General features: G+C 39.4%; 1 pseudogene; it reads left to right on the top strand.

Moving 5' to 3' along the window:
- Positions 1-21,409, top strand: part of LOC132098210 (cytosolic carboxypeptidase 1-like) — a 36,741-nt pseudogene that overhangs the window by 10,068 nt on the left and 5,264 nt on the right.

A 21,409-nucleotide genomic window follows, 5' to 3' on the forward strand; every position in this document is an offset into this window, starting at 1 on the left:
GTATTTAATGAAGGTACACAAACATGAAGACAGGGGAACTGGTGATTCTTGACGGGGGATGCACAGTCCGGGAAGAGGCAGGTGCTCAGATGATCCAGAGTGCAATGGTGAACTGGCAGCAGGAGAGTGTGACACAGGAACTGCGGGGGAGCAAGCGGTGAAGGTAAGTGGTGTAATCCAGTGATGAGGTGAGTAGATGGGGTTCCGGGAAGACAGGACAATCCAACGATGAGAAACAAACACAAAGAAGGCAGAAGATGAAACACGGAAAACTAACAACACTCTGACAAACACAAGGCGCTAGACAGGGCAATATATAGGGAGAGGTAATGAGTGGTAGATGGTGCCGATGAACAATTAGCGGAGACGCCCACATGAAACAATCAGTGCTGACGCGAAACACACAAACTCCACCCACATACTGCAAAACCCGAGATCACGGTTTACCAACCGTGACAAATTGCAGCTGGCGGTCAAAAGGGGAAATCGTACTTCACCTTGACCTTCACTGTAACCTTTCAGCATAAAGATGACATTTGCTACTTTGCTTACCATTACCCATACACCTGCTCAGTGTTGAAGGTACATGGTTAATGTGATAGACAGTAATAAATAGAAGCCCATAAATCATAATGCTTTTTGTAGCCAATTTTAACCTTAATATTCATCAGTTCTTTTAGAGTTGTAGACTAGTGGTTTTGTGCACAACCGTATGTAAGCATGCATTTGTGCATACATCAGAAATCCAGCATACAATGGATACCATCAGTGGCCATATGGTATGATATTTTTAATATATTGTTTTACATACTGTATTTTGATTCATTTTGATGATGTTCCTCCATTGTCTAGATGCATCTGCAGAAGTTGAGTGCTTTGCGCACAGCTCAGATCTACTAAAGACAGGATGATCTGTGTGAAACTCTGGGAGGAAACAGCTGTCCACTGCTCACCATCACAGCCATGCCAGGATCATCCAGCGATGATCACATCAGCCAGTTCAGTATGTAACACACAAAAATATCACTGATAAGCATACAGCCACAGCAGTATAGCATCTTAACACACACTCTTAAATACATGCATTCTCTTGCACTCTTGCTAACACTCTCATATGCATTGACTTTCATGAACACTCACTTGAAAGCTCACACACCATATAAACACTCTCACACAAATCTTCATGCAGGCTCACATGCACCCACTTTCATTAACACTTAAGTATTCACAGCCTTTGCTCACTACTTTGTTGAAGCACCTTTGGCACCAATTACAGCCTCAAATAATTTTGGGTATGATGCGACAAGCTTTAATTATCATCATTTGGCAATTATCTGCTGTTCTTCTCCTCGCCTCTTCACCCCTCAAGCTCTGTCAGGATGGATAGGGGCAGACGCAAATTTTCAGGTTTCTCCAGAAATATTTGACTGGGTTCAAGGCCAAGCTCTGGCTGGGCCACTCAAGGACACTCACAGAGTTGTCTATAATTGACTCTTGTTTTGTGCTTATGGTCATTGTCCTGTTGGAAGGTAAACCTTCTACCCAGTTACCGAATGCTCTTGACTGTGTTTTCATTAAAGGGTTAGTTAACCCAAATAGCAAAATCATGTCATTAATAACTTACCCTCATGTTGTTCCAAACTCGTCAGACCTCCGTTTATCTTTGGAAAACAGTTTAAGATATTTTACATTTAGTCCGAGAGCTCTCAGTCCCTCCATTGAAGCTGTGTGAACGGTATACAGTCCATGTCCAGAAAGGTAAGAACACCATCATCAAAGTAGTCCATGTGACATCAGAGGGAAGAATTAGTTAGAATTTTTTGAAGCATTGAAAATACATTTTGGTCCAAAAAGAGCAAAAACTATGACTTTATTCATCATTGTCTTCTCTTCCGTGTCTGTTGTGAGAGAGTTCAAAACACTGCAGTTTAGTGATATCCGGTTCGCGAACGAATCATTCAATGTAACCGGATCTTTTTGAACCAGTTCACCAACTCGAACTGAATCGTTTTAAACGGTTCGCGTCTCCAATATGCATTAATCCGCAAATGACTTAAGCTGTTAACTTTTTTAATGTGGCTGACACTCAAACAAAACAATATCCCAAAGTAATTCATTTACTCAAACAGTACACTGACTGAACTGCTCTGAAGAGAGAACTGAAGATGAACACCGAGCAAAGCCAGATAACGAACAATAGACTGACTCGTTCACAAGTCAAGAACCGTTTCTGTCAGACTCTCGGACTAAATAGACTTGAACACTTTGTTGACATCAATGGAAGTGCATTAGCATGGTTTAAATCGTACTTATATGACCGCCATCAGTTCGTAGCAGTGAATGAAGATGTATCATATCGATCACAAGTGTAGTATGGAGTACCTCAAGGCTCAGTACTAGGGCCGCTACTCTTCACGCTTTATATGTTACCCTTGGGAGATATCATCAGGAAACATGGTGTTAGCTTTCACTGTTATGCTGATGATACTCAGCTCTATATTTCTTCACGGCCCGGTGAAACACACCAATTTGAAAAACTAATGGAATGCATAGTCGATATAAAAAACTGGATGACGAGTAATTTCTTGCTGCTAAATTCTGAAAAAAACAGAGGTGTTAATTATACAAGTAGGACCTAAAACTCTGCTTGTAATAACCTAGAACACTGTCTAAGACTTGATGGTTGCTCTGTCAATTCTTCGTCATCAGTTAGGAACCTAGGTGTGCTATTTGATCGCAATCTTTCCTTAGAAAGCCACGTTTCTAGCATTTGTAAAACTGCATTTTTCCATTTCAAAAATATATCTAAATTACGGCCTATGCTCTCAATGTCAAATGCAGAAATGTTAATCCATGCATTTATGACCTCAAGGTTAGATTATTGTAATCCTTTATTGGGTGGTTGTTCTGCACGCTTAGTAAACAAACTACAGCTAGTCCAAAATGCAGCAGCAAGAGTTCTTACTAGAACCAGGAAGTATGACCATATTAGCCCGGTCCTGTCGACACTGCACTGGCTCCCTATCAAACATTGTACAGATTTTAAAATATTGCTTATTACTTATAAAGCCCTGAATGGTTTTGCACCTCAGTATTTGAATGAGCTCCTTTTACATTATAATCCTCTATGTCCGCTACGTTCTCAAAACTCAGGCAATTTGATAATACCTAGAATATCAAAATCAACTGCGGGCGGCAGATCCTTTTCCTATTTGGCGCCTAAACTCTGGAATAACCTACCTAACATTGTTCGGGAGGCAGACACACTCTTGCAGTTTAAATCTAGATTAAAGACCCATCTCTTTAACCTGGCTTACACATAACATGCTAATATTCTTTTAATATCCAAGTCTGTTAAAGGATTTTTAGGCTGCATTAATTAGGTAAACCGGAACCGGAAATTCTTCCCATAACACCATATGTACTTGCTACATCATTATAAGAATGGCATCTACGCTAATATTTGTCTGTTTCTCTCTTATTCCGAGGTCACCGTACCCACCAGATCCAGTCTGTATCCAGATCAGAGGGTCACTGCAGTCATTCGGATCCAGTACGTATCCAGACCAGATGGTGGATCAGCACCTAGAAAGGACCTCTACTGCCCTGAAAGACAGCCGAGACCAGGACAACTAGAGCCCCAGATACAGATCCCCTGTAAAGACCTTGTCTCAGAGGACCACCAGGACAAGACCACAGGAAACAGATGATTCTTCTGCACAATCTGACTTTGCTGCAGCCTGGAATTGAACTACTGGTTTCGTCTGGTCAGAGGAGAACTGGCCCCCCAACTGAGCCTGGTTTCTCCCAAGGTTTTTTTCTCCATTCTGTCAATGATGGAGTTTCGGGTTCCTTGCCGCTGTCGCCTCTGGCTTGCTTAGTTGGGGTCACTTCATCTACAGCGATATGGTTGACTTGATTGCAAATAAATGCACAGACACTATTAACAGAACAGAGATGACATCACTGATTTCAATGATGAACTGCCTTTAACTATCATTTTGCATTATTGACACACTGTTTTCCTAATGAATGTTGTTCAGTTGCTTTGACGCAATGTATTTTGTTTAAAGCGCTATATAAATTAGGGCTGTCAAAATTGCTCAAAATTGACGTTCGATTGACGTTCTATTCCCTCTACAAAATAAACAAATATTCAAACTATTCGAACATCTGGTAGCGCATGTTGTCAATGACGCGCATTACGTCAATAACATGCAAAAATAATACAAAGAGACATAACTACTTGTACAGATAGTCTATTTAAGTTTAAACATTTATGACAACGTATTACCTACACAAAAACAAGGAAATCAACTAATGGCCAAGACTGCAGACCTCACGCTCTCTCACCCTCACGTTCTCTGCGCATAATGGTTTAAATGAACAAACAAATTTTTGTGCAAGCAATTTAAGGTCGCGACTGTTGTCCCAAATATAGCAGGCTTCATTCAGTGATTGAAACAAATATTATATTAATATTAATTGAAGTTTTACAGCATATAGAACTGACATTGAATGCTCCGAGCGAGCTGTGCTGTGGTAAACATGGAACTTTTCCTTGACATGAAACGATAAATAATCAAACCTCGGATGCATTGCTTGACAGAACTCCCTGAGGCGTGCCCCATCCGCGATACTGATCGGTCTCATGTCCTTACAAATGAACGAAATTATTTGATCCGTTATGGCCTCTTGTCGTGTTGCAGACAAAGTGCTTGCGGCAAGCGATGCAAAGTAACGTTAAGTGTCAAGACGTGACTGTTTAGCTGGAGTTCCACACATTATGCCATGCTCATTTGGGTGCACATTTTTGAGATGTGACCTCATGTTGCTAGTGGTCGAATGGTATGCTAACTGCTAACTGTATCTTAAATAGCTTGCATACAACTTTATCTCGCAGGTCAAAAATTTTACCTCATTTTCTCTGCTGCGGTCGAGTTGGGCTCTGCACTTGCTGGCATCTTCCATGAAGACGCGTCAACTTTCAGCAGTGATGCTGTGCCAGACAGTGCGACTCCTGTGAGGCTGTGACCTGTCCCTGAACCCTCAGGCGCGCTAGCGCGCCCACTCGCAAAGCAGACAACCACGCCTCTACTACCGCGGGCCTTTTTTTCCACATTTTTTTATTAATTTTCACCTTCGAAATTCGTTTTTTTTAAACTATTCGAATACATATTCGAATTTAGAATATTCGTTGACAGCCCTAATATAAATAAAGGTGACTTGACTTGACTAAATGTAAAATATCTTAAACTGTTTTCCAAAGATAAACGGAGGTCTTATGGGTTTGGAACAACATGAGGGTTATTAATGACATAATTTTGCTATTTGGGTGAACTAACCCTTGAAGGCTATCTCAATATTTTGGTGCATTGAGCATATCTTCTTCTCCGACGAGTCCCTCAGTCCCTGCCGCTGAAAAACAGCCCCACAGCACGAGGCTGCTACCAGCAAACTTTACTTTTGGGATGGTTCTTGGTATTGAGGTTCATCAGACCAGAGAATCTTGTTTCTCAGAGTCTGAGGGTCCTTTAGGTGTTTTTTTTTTGTGCAAATTCCAAGTGGGATTTCATGAGTCTCCACTGAAGAGATGATTGAGTTTGGCACTGCCGTAAAGCCCAGATCGGTGGAGTGTTGCAGTGATGTTTGCCCTTCTGTAGGTTTCTCCCATCTGCATATATGATCATTGAACTCAACTAGAGAAATATCTCAGGGATGATCAGTGAAAACAGGATGCACCTGAGCTCAATTTTGAGTGTCATGGCAAAGGCTGTGAATACTTTTGTTTTTTATGTTTGTTTGTTTTTTATAAATTCGCAATAATTTTAAACAAACTTCTTTCATTTTGTCATTAAGGGGTATTGTTTATAGAAGATAATATGAAAATAATGAATTGAATCCATTTTGGAACAAGACTGTAACATAAAAAATGTGGAAAAAGTGAAGCGCTGTGAATACTTTCCGGATGCACTGTACATGCAGCTTCATATGCTCACTCTCATTAAAACTTTTTCATGTGTCCTCATGCGTACTTGTACACACTCCCATGAACACTCTTGCATGCATCCACTTTCATTAACCCTCACATGCACTCACTCTCACAAATATTTTTAATGTGTCCTCATGCTTTCTTTAATGAAAAATAACATGTCCTCATGCATGCTTACATGCACTCGCTCTCATAAACACTCTTTAACTACACTGGTCATAAATGAGTCCACGCTTCTTACTGATGTTCACATTCACATTTATTCTTCTCTGAAGTATCATGAAACACCGTGAAAACTAGAAGATAAACAAAACAGTTTCAAGCACAAAGCACCCAGAGCAACATTCATACACTCTTATTTCTTATGCAGAACAATACAATGTCTCACATTTTTTGAAAACAAGATTTAACAGTGTTTAATAAGTTATTAACAAAGCTCAATAATTATTACCGTGTTCGCCTGGTAGACCAGCTGTAGAATAATAGACGGGAGCTTACAAGTTCGCTGTTCTCACCCGCGACTCTCTCTCCTCTCTCGCGCTACTCTCAATACTTCCGGGTTAAACATGTGACTAGCAATAACCAACTTTTCTCTTCTTCATAAATTTAGCAAGAGCAATGTAACAAACTGTTTTAAATCACACTATTACTCAGGATTACAGTAAACAAAACACATTATAATTGCATTACCAAACAACTTTATCGTCATATGGGGTTGCGCATGAACAACTTCCGGTGTAGTCATGGAAACGAGTTCACACTGGACTTAGCGTCAGCTACACTCCCACCAAATGACCTTTGATTAATTAATAACAAATCATACAACCTTGGTGATTTGTGTGCATATTAATCCGACACATCAATGGTTATTTCAAAGCATACGTTAAGGTCACTCATAAAACATCTGAAAACTGAGAGATATGGTAGATCCACAGTTATAAACTCTCCAGATAAAGTTGATATGCAGAATACACCACATGAAATTTAAATGTTACAATATCAATTGAGAACACTTTTCTCACTACATAAAGGTTCAAGAAAACAATATTTTCATAACAACAGAAAGGATTTGTGAATTGTTTGAATTGTTTCAAATTTGAATTGGTCAGAGACTAACTGCACCAGAGTTATGAAGCAGAATATTAGCTGCTTTCTATGAGAATAACTAACTTCTGAATGGGTCGCTCAACGATGGATGGCTTGTTGAGGCGTTCACCCCTTTTTCCTAACTTGCGCTCTCCAATCTGTATTGTAACTCTTCGCACCAATCCATCATCATTTTCATGTACTTTAAGAACGCTGGCAAGTTTCCATTCATTACGAGGGAGCTCTTCTTCCTTTACAATGACGATATCTCCGACTTGCACATTGCGCCTTGGTGCATGCCATCGTTGTCTAAGAGTGATGTTGACCAGATATTCCTTCCTCCACCTGTTCCAAAATTGCTCGGACAGATATTGCACCCGTCTCCAACGTTTTTTGGCATACAAGTCTTCCTTAGCAAAGTTACCAGGTGGGGGCAGAGGAACAGAGGATTTCAAAGTGAGCAAATGATTTGGTGTTAATGACTCCATACTGGTGGGATCACTGATACTGTCAATCGTAAGAGGGCGGTTGTTTACAATGAACATAGCTCTGTAAAAGAAGGTTCTTAAGGAAGTGTCGTCCAATCTTCCAGCACTGTGAGCAAGGACTGAGCCAAGCACACTCCTTACCGTTCTGATCTGCCGCTCCCATGCACCTCCGGCATGACTCGAGGCTGGTGCATTCATGCAGAAGTCACACTGTTTATCTGCCAGGTATGTAGCTATTCTTTCCTTGTCTAATTCTTTGAGAGCTCTTTCCATTTCATTTCGTGCTCCAACAAAGTTTGATCCTTGATCTGATCTGATCTGCCTGATGGCCCCACGGATGGCTAGGAAGCACCGTAGAGCATTGATGAATGCATCGGTTGTCATGTCATCCAACATCTCTATGTGGACTGCTCTGGAGCTCAGACATGTGAAAAGGAGGCCGTATCGCTTGTTTTCCTTACGACCTTGCTTGGTACAGAAGGGACCAAAACAGTCCATACCGCAGTACGTAAACGGTGGGGAGGGTTCAATACGGTCTCTGGGTAAGTCTGCCATCAGTTGTTCCTCTGGAGGTGCGCGGGCTCTTTTACACAGGACACACTGCTTTATGTGCTGGGCTGCTGCCTTACTGCCACCAATAATCCAGTAACCATTTGCCCTGAGTTCATTCAACGTTTGTCCTCTGCCCTGATGTCGTGTTTTCTCATGGTGGTGCGCCAGGACAAGGAGCGTGACTACACCATCCTTTGGGAGGATTATTGGGTGTCTCAGATCCAGAGGTGTGGATGCTTTCCTCAGACGTCCTCCCACCCTCATTATACCATCTTGGAGGAATGGGCCTAGCTGATACAGTTGGTGGTTACAAGGCACCTTTCCCGATGTCTGGAGAATGTGTAACTCCTTTTCAAAGGCATCTTTCTGTGCAAGCTTGATGAGGGTGTGAGTGGCTCTCCTCCTTTCCTCAACATCAAGGGGCTTTGTGTCCTTGATCCTCTTAGCCAACCGCTGTATCCGAGCGACGACTTTTACAGCTGTGGACCATTTTGAGAACCTTGCGAGTCTCTCTTGAAAATCGACTTGCCTTGAAGCATCAGTTTTCAAGACTAGGGTTGCTCTGACCTCGGGGTCTCCTACCAGTAGCTCTGAGGTTCCTTGGGCTGGAACTACCTCTCTCTCCCACAGGAACTTGGGTCCAGTGAGCCAAATAGACTTGAGCAGCTCTGCTACTTGGAGGCCCCTTGAGGCGTGATCGGCAGGGTTGTGCTCTGTGTCGACATAGAACCACTGCCCTGGGTCAGTGGTTTCCCGGATTCTCTGGACACGGTTTGCCACGAAGACATGAAATCTTCTGGCTTCGTTGTTGATATAGCCAAGAACTACTTGAGAATCTGTCCAGAAATATTATCTGTCGATCTTAATCTCTAGCTCCTCTTTTAGCATACTGCTCATAGCAGCAGAGATTACTGCTGCAGTCAACTCTAGCCTTGGTATAGTGACTATTTTGGTAGGAGCGACTCTTGCCTTGCCCATAATCAAGGTGCAATGCACCTTCTCTTCGCCCACCAATCTGATGTAGGAGCACTGCCCATAGTCTTGACTGCTGGCATCTGAAAAGTGATGCAGTTCCACTCTCAGGACTTTTCCAAAGTTCTCTGGTGTGAAGCATCTTGGGATCTGAATCTTGTCGAGATTTCTTAGATCATTGATCCAGCTCTCCCAGTTCGGCTTCAATTCGCTGGGGAGTGGCTCATCCCAACTGATGCCTTTCTGACACATCTCTTGTAGCACCCGCTTTCCTTGCAAGATGAATGGGGCCAAGAATCCTAATGGATCATACACCGAAGCCACAACTGAGAGAACTCCACGTCGAGTGGCTGGTTTCTCATCAAGTGAGACCTTGAAGGAGAAGACGCCACCTTCCACATTCCATCGGACTCCTAGCACTCTGTGGACTGGAAGATCATCACAGTTGAGATCCACATTCTTCACTTCAGCAGCACGCTCAGAAGCACAAATGGACTCCAGTACCTCTCGACTGTTGGAGATGAATTTATGAAGGTGCAACTTTCCTTCAGCACATAGTGCTTGGGTTTCTTTCACCAGCTTGATTGCCCCATCGACTGACTCTAGGCTTACGAGGCCGTCATCCACATAAAAGTGCTTTCTGATGAAGCTAGCTGCTTCAGGGTATCTTTTCTCATTTTGGCTGGCCATATGCTTCATGCCGTAATTGGCACAGCCTGGAGAGGAAGATGCTCCGAAAAGATGGACCTTCATATGGTATTCCCTAGGCTCTGACTCTGTATCCCCATTTTCCCACCACAGGAAGCGTAGATAATCTCTGTCTTCTTTGTTGACGTGGAACCTGTGGAAAATTTTTTCCACGTCACACATAACAGCAATGGGATGTTTGCAGAAACGGCAGAGCACTCCAATCAGCCCGTTTGTAAGATCAGGTCCTGTTAGCAGATGATCGTTTAAGGCAGTGCCTGCATACTTTGCGGAGCAGTCAAAAACCACCCTGATCTTATCTGGCTTCTTCGGGTGATAGACGCCTTGGTGTGGGATGTACCACACACTTCCTGACTCTGGTTGCTTGTCCGCTTCCTCTGCTTCCCCATCCTTGAAGACACCTTCCATGAATCTCACGTAATCATCCTTAAATTTAGGATCTCTGTCCAGTTTCTTATTAAGATGCTTCAGGCGGATTAAGGCAAGCTTCTTATTCTCAGGGAGGTGAGGACGTGCTTTAAATGGAAGGGGCATCTCAAGATGGCCGCACTCGTTCTGATGGATTCTTTCCTTTAAGACCTGCAGAAATTGAATATCTTCTTGAGATATGCTTTTCTCTCCTGATCTGGTGTCTGCAAAATCAGATTCAAGGGCTTTAATAGCAGCAGCTGGTGTCACAGGTGGAACCTCCCTGACTGATATCCGATGGCACAGCCCAGTCACATGCCTGGAATTCACGCGCTGTGGTGAGCTCCCTACGATGCTCCACCCTAAGTCCATCTTTATAGCGTAAGGCTCGTAGTCACCTCCAGTGAAAACCTCTCGTGGAGCCAGGGCTCTGGAGCAGTCATAACCAATCAAAAGTCCCACTCCACAATCCATTAGTGGAGGCATCTCAGAGGCTATGACTGCTAGGTGTTTCCACTTATTAGCTGTCTCACATGTGGGGATATGCGCACGTATCTTAAAGTGGAATGAATTCCCTTGCGTAGGCGGGAGGCAATCTGAAGAAAATCCTCTGACTTTGAGTCCACTGACTCTCTGGCTTTCCACGATGGAATCCCTTCCCATCATAGTGGAAAGCTTTAATTTTACTGGCTCCATTGATGCATGCAACCTTCCACAAAGTTCCTGATCCACAAATGTGTGACTACTCTGAGTGTCCAACAGAGCATAAGCTAGGGTTTCAGACTCTGGGTTATCATGTGAAGAGATCCATACTGGAACAATCATAGATGTGCTCCCACCCTCACCTCCATTCACACAACAAGATAGTGAGGATGTGTTTTCTTCAGCTTGCTGGACACCTTGCAGGGAAGTCTGATTTGCTGAGGGGCGGTCTTCGTGCAATGGAGTGGGATGTTGTCGTTTGCATATGCTACACATGGCTTTATTCCTACAGTCCTTTGAATTGTGGTTTGAGTTATAAGCTGGCATGCTTCCTTTGTTTGATTTATTGGCATCCCTCAACTTGGTCTCCTCAACATTGAAGGATTTGGCTGTGGTGCTTGATGCGTTTGAGGCTTTCACATTAGTGGTGAAGGTGTTTGCCTTTGGACGTTTTATTTCTCTGAACGACTTTTCCTCAGGCCTAAGCGCATGTAATGATGACACTGGATTGCATGCTATGCGTGCTTCCTTTGAGATGAATGAAGCAAATTCTTTGAAACTTGGATAGTCTCTGTCTTGATCCAGCTGCTCTGTGACAAAGCGATTCCACCTGGACGTTATCCAATCAGGGAGTTTGGCTAGCATCTTCTGATTCTCTTCGCAGTCGTTCAGAACCTGAAGACCCTTGATGTGAGGCATAGCATCACTACATGTTTGCAGAAAATCACTAAACTCTCTCAGTTTAACATACTCCTTAGCACCAATCTTTGGCCACTTATTAAGCTTCTCTCGGAAAGCACGCTGCACCACAAAGGAGTGACCATACCTTGCATTCAGCTTCTGCCATGCTTGCTTATATGCCTCCTCATCTTTTCTGTAGAAGCTTCCTTCTAGAGCAGACCTCGCCTCTCCACTTACGTACCTTTGTAGGTAAAACAACCTATCCGCCGGATTTGAACATCGTCTCTCTATAAGGGCTTTGAAGCTTGTGCTCCATTCTGTAAAATTCAGTGGGTCGCCAGAGAATATGGAAGGTTCTGGTAATGGAAGTCGAGTAAGGGCCATTGACTCCTGTAATGTCTGGACTAAGGATGCTTCATTCTGTGTAACTTGCTCGTTCAGGCATCCTGCAGAGGGAATGAGTTGACAAGGAACATTTCCTTCACTGCATGGAGCACTGCATTTCTCACTCTTTTCTTTTGACTCTTCCTCAGTAAATACTCTGAGCCTTGCTTCAATGACCTCAATGTCTCTTTGATTTTCTAGCTTTTTCAGTTGCAGACGTTGTGCTTCAATGGCAGCTTCCCTTTCAACCTCAGCTTTCTTTGCAGCCAGCTGTGCTGCTGTCTCAGCTCTCTTAACTGAAATACTTGGTGACTCTGAAGGACGGTTGGAGCGGTGGCTGAGTGCGGTGACTTTGGAAACTGTGGATCCATATATGGACTTAGCATATTCACTGTCAAGCAGCATGCGTAACCTTGCTCTTTCCGCCTCACCATCAAAATCTTCTTCTCCCTCAATAAGGCGAACTCTCATTAATCCCAACAAATCAGCTGTCACCGCTACACTTGCATCAATTTTTCTCCGAATTTCTTGGCTTGGTGCATTTTTGAGCCGTATGTTGTCGTATAACTCTTTTAATTCAGACTCAAGCTTCTCAACCACATCCATCATGTCATACAAGTCACTCTCAGAGCATGCCTGCTTCAGATTTGTACGAGCATTCTTGACTTGTGTTTTCCATTTCTCATACACCGAGTTGAATTTCCTTTCTTTTTGGATTAATTCTTGCTCTATCAGCTCTATCATTTTATGTGTTGGACATCTGTCACGGGAGGATTTTCTTGGTTCATCATCTAACTGTGTTGCCGCTGAAGAAGGCTCCTTAAGCGTCGCTTTAGACTTCTTGTTTTTAGTATGATCTGTTATTTTTTCTTTTTGTGTTGCTATAGAATTAGAATCTAAAACGCCCTGCACTTCAGACAGGGAATCAATCTGCCTAGATACCTCACCATCCTGAGACAGAGATTCACTGAGAACTGACATTTTTGGTTATTAGCTGAGACTCGGGGGGGGGACAAAGTAAGTTACAAGCACATGAAATACTGAAATAGACAATGAAGCACTTTGATTAGGCTAAATTTGTTACACCTTTAACATAAGGATAGTACTACTGCCCGTTTGGAATTAGACACTTGAATGACAGATAAACTCAAATTGTACCAGCACTTGTGATTTATAAATGTCATTGACTTTATAGTAAGACCTGAGTGCAAACCAAAACGTTACAATCAGTTAACTTTTATCCTTACTCAATGTCTTTCTCATGGTCCTAAGCAACTATAGGCTTTTACTTCGTAGCAATCAGTCTTTTTATGTCATTGTTATGGACCTGTCCATCTTTTGCCAGAGGATTTATTTTAAATTTCAGTATTGTACAGTCTGACCTGAAATGGATGCTGTCGGCTGAGGTAGACTGCAGGAGATGAGGCAAGACTACACGCTGAAACCTGTAGTCCACCGCAGAATATGAAGCCGCACACTGAAAGCCTGAAGTTCACAACGGTATATGAAGCGGAGCTGCACACTGAAGACCTGAAGTTCCCCACAGGATATGAAGCAGAGCCGTACACTGAAGACCTGAAGTTCGCCACAGGATATGAAGCAGAGCCGCACACTGAAGACCTCTGGATGATGGAGTTAGGCCACACGTTTTCACTTTAACTACACTGGTCATAAATGAGTCCACGCTTCTTACTGATGTTCACATTCACATTTATTCTTCTCTGAAGTATCATGAAACACCGTGAAAACTAGAAGATAAACAAAACAGTTTCAAGCACAAAGCACCTAGAGCAACATTCATACACTCTTATTTCTTATGCAGAACAATACAATGTCTCACATTTTTTGAAAACAAGATTTAACAGTGTTTAATAAGTTATTAAGATAGCTCAATAATTATTACCGTGTTCGCCTGGTAGACCAGCTGTAGAATAATAGACGGGAGCTTAAAAGTTCGCTGTTCTCACCCACGACTCTCTTTCCTCTCTCGCGCTACTCTCAATACCTCCGGGTTAAACATGTGACTAGCAATAACCAACTTTTCTCTTCTTCATAAATTTAGCAAGAGCAATGTAACAAACGGTTTTAAATCACACTATTACTCAGGATTACAGTAAACAAAACACATTATAATTGCATTACCAAACAACTTTATCGTCATATGGGGTTGCGCATGAACAACTTCCGGTGTAGTCATGGAAACGAGTTCACACTGGACTTGTAGCGTCAGCTACACACTCTCACATGCATCCTTATGCACACTCACATGATCTCCCATGTGTGTCTTCATACATGTCCACATGCATTCAGTCTCAGGAGCACTCACATATGTCCTCATTCACACTCACATGCACTTAATTGCCTGAACACTCTCACATGCATCCCAATGCATGCTCTCATAGCTCATATGCGCTATGATCACTTGCATACGTTCTGATACACCTTCACATGCACACTTAAATCACTCTCTCTATTGAATATGTTGCATTCACACTCCTATGTACTCCCTAATGAACACTTAAATATGTTCTCATGCCTTTAGAATGCGTATTCTAAAGTACACTCTAACATTCACTATTGCATGCACGCTTCCAAGCACACACTTTCTCATGAACACTGTTGTGCCCTTTTGCATGCATTGTCACATGCACATTCTCAAGCATGCTGCCATGCACTCTGAAATTCCCTTTTTTATAAACACAGAAATCCATTTTCTTAAGCACTTCCTGTGCACATGTTCCTGTGAATTATCGCATGCTCTTTCATGTTCTTTCATCCACAGGGTTCAGTGCTGTTATCATTTCAGCCTCTCGTACACTCGTGCATATATTCGAGTGTACACCCTCCCATGAACACACTCATATACAGTACACTATCTCATGCACTCTCCCATGCATTCGGTCATGCACCAGCGCATACCTTTATTAAATCACTCTTCCGTGCGTTCTTAAAAGTACCTGCACATATGCTTATTCAAGCACTCTTCAATGCATCTCACTCAGGCACTCTTCCATGCATTCTCTCATGCAAGCTATCAGTAATGTGATTTTCATTTCAGCCTCTATGTATAGGTGTGGCACACTTAGCAATGCTGTAATGTGTGTGTATAGGAAGCAGTCAGGTGGTGTTTCTGTCTGTGCGGGTACATCCTGGAGAAACTAACTCTAGCTGGGTGATGAAGGGCACTCTAGAATATATAGAGAGCTACATCTTCAAAATCATCTCCATGCTCAACCCTGATGGTGTCATTAATGGAAAGTATGTCAAAATAGAACACTAGATTCTATAAGAGATACGGATAGAGAGATACTGTTGACAGTACAGTCTTAAAGTATTTACCCCTTTCATTCATCATTTGAATGCAGCACCAACCATTTTTAAAAATAACATGTTTAATTTTTTAGTTCTATAGAATTTCTAGGGGTGTTAAACATACAGTATGGGATTTTTGGCCACCAGGGGTCACTCAATCAAAATAATAACATGAGACGTACTTTGATGACGTCGGGAAAGAGCGTGGGCTCATGGGAGTTGTTGTCATTGGAACACGCGCTCTGTTGCTCCCGACATTCTGCACTCATTCTAACTTAGTATTTTGACAAACACGTCTTTTCGAACTGAGAGATATATGAATTATCAGACCCCTATCAAATCAATATTCCATCTAGCTAGTAGTAATTTATGTTAAAAAACATGGTCGCCTTTCGTTAATAATTATAATTACGTTTATACTATGATATCGAACAAGATAGTGAACTGCATTTGAAGCTACTTTATCCAGCTCGATATAGAACAAATGTGGATTTACATTATACTATACATGAGCGCTAGTCCCTCTGCGTTTTACACAAGACATCATCGTTTCACAAAATATACGGATAGATACAGTTAGCTGAATGGATGCATACCTGTTTATTAGAATGCAAGCGAGTTCGGCATCTCTCTGTAGTTTCAGCTTGTCACGAAGCTCTCTCCATCGTGGAAATGCAACTCCAATATTTACCCGTGTCTTGTTTCTTCTCTTGTCCCAAAACCTTCTCGGGTCATTTATTTCACCCGTACGTTTGCGATTCACAGAACGTGCAGGCAAAGCATAATCATGATCCATAACTAAGTTATTGATTGAGGTATAAATACTAATATAAACAATATAAATATAAAATATAATAGTCTCGATCAAGGCTAGCTACTACTTTTTCTTTTTCGTCTCTTCTTTGCTTTGGTTCACCTTTGTATTTGGCGTTCCGCCGGGTTCCGCAGGAAGTTAGATAAACTAGAGGGGTCAAAGCTTATATGACGCCATAGACGGGCGACAAAACGGAAATAAAGAAACGTGCCGTGTCTTCTAATTAAACTATAATTTTCTCCGAATTTGAAAGTTTGTGGAAACTGTTGGGATAATGTAAGTACACAACTAAAAAATATATATATAACATAGATATAGTGATTTCTGCTATTTTTAAAGCAGAAAAATTACATATTGTGCCTTTAATTAGGGATGCCCTGATGTTTTGGCCGCCAATGTTTATCAGCCGATTTTTCCTCAAATTACAACCATCGGCATATTGGCGATGTAAGGAAAACGCCAATATAACAAACCAATGGTTTGTTCAACTGCGTGAAGGCACTGAGCTGTATAATGTCTGTTGCATAATCCTAGCTCTGCTGTCTGCACTTTAAAGCTAATCAAATAACAAAAGACAAAAGATCGCAAACTATTCTTGACTAAATAACTTTTGTAACTTTCATAAGTGTAGTGGACCTCATCTGAATGATGACCAAAACTTTACTGAGGTTTTATTTTAAGTTTATTTTGTCATTTTTCACTCCAAAAAAAGAAATCACCATTAAAGCTAATCCAAACAGAACATAAGAAGTGCACATTAAACTTTTTCTCTCTCTCTTTCATTAGCCATATTGCCCCGTAGACTAGAAAACCCGTCAAAATAAGAATCCCACCTTAGCAAATATCTCATACATAATTAAACTTACAAATTAATCCTTTATTGTAATAGGCTTTATGATTAATCTTCTTATTAGTTTTTGTATATATTTTTATATCCTATTGTATTTCATTTATACAGTGAAGTGTTATTTTACATTTGTTTACTTTATTTATGTACCTGAAAACTGTTAAACCTACCTAAAAAGCACTATTTATTTAATATGTATCTTTGTTCTGTTGTATTTATGTAGGCCTGCTGAATGTTAAATGGATCCAATCCATGTTCATAAAAAAATTATTTGATGATGCAGCAATAAAACTGCTAGTACAATTTAAATGCAGGTGTTTTTGAACTTTGCTGATTTAAAACATGATCAAAATACTACCATATTGATGGCAAAATTTCAAATAAGAGAGGAAGTGACAAATATCGGTATCAGCCAATAAGTGTTTCTTAAAATTGGTATCGGCCCCAAAAAAATCATATCGGTTCATCCCTATTGTCAATTTAATGTAAAGAAGTTAATCATGGGAAAAGTAGCATGTCAAAATTTTTATGCATTTAATGCACTCCACCCTGTGCGTCAGGTCACATTGCATGCAGTTGCTTAAATTTTATGTTGAATCAAAATATTTATTTTTAAAGCTATTTTTTATTTATTTCTCAGCCCAAATTCATGTGCAATTAATTTTATTCATAGGCATACTGGATCATGCAGTGATAAGGTTTTGCATAATAAAACTATTGATAATGTGGTATTGTTTGTTAATAGTATAAATGAAAGTTATCACACAGTGTTACCGATAATGGAAAGGACAATCATTCTTCACACACCTTATCTGTAATAACATATTTGCAATCTTCTTTGCTTTTACTCTGCAGTCATCGTTGTTCTCTGAGTGGGGAGGATCTGAACAGACAGTGGCAGAGCCCCAATGCCGAGCTGCACCCCACCATCTACCACGCCAAGAGTGTCCTGCAGTACCTCAGAGCTACAGGAAGATCTCCACTGGTGAGAGAGCAACACGCTGTACATGAGAGAAGTTGCTTTAAATTGAGTTAATGACATCTAATGACATTAAACACATCTGACGCTTTTATATGCTACCATTCTAAAGACTTTTTTTTCTAGAAATCATCTTACATTTACAATATACAAATATCCTTTTCAATCCATCCATGCTTCTGTTTAACACAAAAGATGCTTCAGTGTAGTCAAGTCTGACAGTCGCAAGCTGAATGCTTGTGAAGGCTTGTTATCAATGCAAGTGTTTTAGTTTTTTTTTACTCTGCCAAAGCTACTGTCTCAGATGGCTCCAGCGTTCAGTCTGTCCAGCTGCAGTTTTGTAGTTGAACGCTCTAAGTCAAGGGTTAGTGTCAGTGAGTTTCAGGTCAGGTTAAGGTTAGGGCAGTGCAAGTCTTTCATGAGACTTACATTTAAGTTTATTGATTTATTGATAATATATATGTATCTTGATACTCTGCGAACATAAAAATGTGGTTTTCTGTGACATTATTGTGAATTCTTTTGATTTAAATGCATAACTGGTAGAATGAATTTTCGTAGCAGGTTTGAGGCATCAATTAGAATGAGCTGGTAAAAAATAATTATTATCAAAAATGAGTGTTTTAGGAAACAATAAAATGTAATTGTTAAAAAATAAATTGTACTATTAAATATTTAATATAAAAATAATGAAAAATGTATGTACAAAATTACCAAAAAGAATTCATGAGTAACTACATAAATATTTTTATATTATATTATATTATTTGTGACACTGGACAAAACCAGTCTTAAGTGTAATTTTTTTATACATCATCTTTTATACATTTTTTACATTTTAGATTTATACATCATCTAAAAGCTGAATAGACAAGCTTTCCATTGATGTAAGGTTTATTAGGATCGGACAATAATTGGCCATGCTACTGTACAACTGAAAATCTGGAATCTGAGGATGCAGAAAAATCAAAGTACTGAAAAAATCGCCTTTGAATATGTCCAAAAATTAAGTTTTGATATATTTACAGTAGGAAATTTACTAAATATCTTCATGGAACATGATGTTTACTTATTATCCTAATGATTTTTGGCATAAAGGAAAAATGTATAATTTTGACCCATACAATGTATTTTTAGCTATTGCTACAAATATACCCCAGCAACTTCAGACTGATTTTGTGCTCCAGAGTCACATATTATATTATATTATATTATATTATATTATATTATATTATATTATATTATATTATATTATATTATATTATATTATATTATATTATATTATATTATATTATATTATATTATATTATATTATATTATATTATAAAAATGTACCTTGAAAATATAGGCAGGGCAAGTACAAATGTAAAAAAAAAAAAAAAGGGAGGGGTTATTCTTAGGCCACAAATCAGCTAAGACAACTTGGCCAGTACTTATGTTCCATTATTTGCTTCTAATGACACAAGATTGCTTTTAACCAAATTCAAAATTCGGCTTTGATTTGTGTGATTATGTGATGTATGTTTCTTGCTATTATTGTTCTTGCTGTTAATCTAGAAAGTGTCATTGAAATTAATTTCTCACAGATTGTGGGAACACTTAGCAAAGAGACAAGAAACTTTGAAAACTGAACTCACTGTAACCACATGCAAATGCTGTGGAAACAGGCCAAAAAAAACATTTCAAATGAGTTTTAACCATATATGCAACGTGCCTTTGGAAAGGTGGAGAATAAGAACAATGCTGTATGACTTTCTGCAGTCCTCCAAGTAAAAACAGCTTCATCTTCATCACTGGACTTCATAAAGTGAAAATAATTCCACACATTGCCTGTTTTAAAATCAGCTTAGTGTGCCTTATATCAGAGAAATGATGGAAAAAGTTTGACCACACCTACTTCACATTTAAGCTGTCGAAATACTGAAAAAACATAAGGGATTGTGCAGTGATCAAAATATTTTACATTTTAATTCTAATAAAAATATGTATGATGTGCTGATAATGCATGAATTACTTTGCATTTAATCAGATATTCCTGTAGCTTGAAAAGTAGGCAGCAAATAAATAAATAAATAAATAAATAAATAAATAAATAAATAAATAAACAAAATAAATAAATAAATAAATAAACAAACAAACAAACAAACAAATATATATATATATATATATATATATATATATATATATATATATATATATATATATATATATATATATCGTATTTTTCGGACTATAAGTCACACCTGAGTATAAGTAATATATATATATTTTTTTATATATATATTTTTTTTTTAATTAATAATTTTTTTTTTTTTTTTAAGGAGCAAGAGGTTGAGTCAGTCACCTGGTTCAGACAGGACTCTATGGTGTTCTTAAAATTAAGTTCCCTTTCTTTTGAAAGTTTTTTTTAATGTTTTTTGGACATCAGAAGAATCCACTGATAAGCAAGCACTGAACAGATGTCATTAATATTATCAAAACTGATTGTTTCTCTAATTAAATGTGACCCTGGAGCGCAAAACTAGACTTATGTTGCTGGGGTATATTTGTAGCAATAGCCAAAAAATACATTGTGTAGGTCAAAATTATAGATTTTTCTTTTGCCAAAAATCATTATATTAAGTAAAGATCATGTTCCATAAAGATATTTTGTAAATTTCATACTGTAAATATATCAAAACTTAATTTTTGATTAGTAATATGCATTGCTAAGAACTTGTTTTGGACAACTTTAAACGCAATTGTCTTAATATTAAGATTTTTTTGCACCCTCAGTTTCAAGAGTTTCAAATAGTTGTATTTCGGCAAATATTGTCAGATCCTAATAAACCTTACATCAACGGAAAGCTTATTTATGATGATGATATATACATCTAAATTTAGAAAAATTGACCCTTATGACTGGTTTTGTGATCCAGGATCACAAATGATGTTCAAAAATGGATGAATATAAAATGAACGGTTTTCATGCTGAAGGAGGACAGTAGATGGTGCTCCAGTCCATGTGTGAACGATCCGGGACCCAAGGAACATGACTGAAGCTTCTTTCTGCCCAGTATGTGAATATAACAGTCACAAACTTTACATTTACAATAACTAGATGCTAAGCTAATGTATTGTCCCATTAAAAAAATTATAATAGGCAGCTCTGTATTCTATAGTTTTATAACAGTGTGTTCAGACCTGTGTTGGAGCCATCAAATATTGGCTGATGTGGCCACTACATGTTTGAATCTGAAACAGCATGTAACCTTTACAGTATTCTCATTTTCTGTCCCTTAATTTATGTATAAGTTGCTGCTTGCTAAAAAAAAAAAAGAAAGAAAAGAATGTAAGTTTTGCTTTATTGCCCTTTTAAACATTAAGTAATTTCAAATTAGTTTCATATCTGATGAAAACTAAATGACAAAATCTGATCCAAAAAAAATTGCCCACTTTAAACTGGAAGAGACCACCAGACTGACATGTTGCTATTTGTTTTTAC

Source organism: Carassius carassius, chromosome 21 (assembly GCF_963082965.1).
Source record: "Carassius carassius chromosome 21, fCarCar2.1, whole genome shotgun sequence".
In the NCBI taxonomy this organism is placed as follows: Eukaryota; Metazoa; Chordata; class Actinopteri; order Cypriniformes; family Cyprinidae; genus Carassius; species Carassius carassius.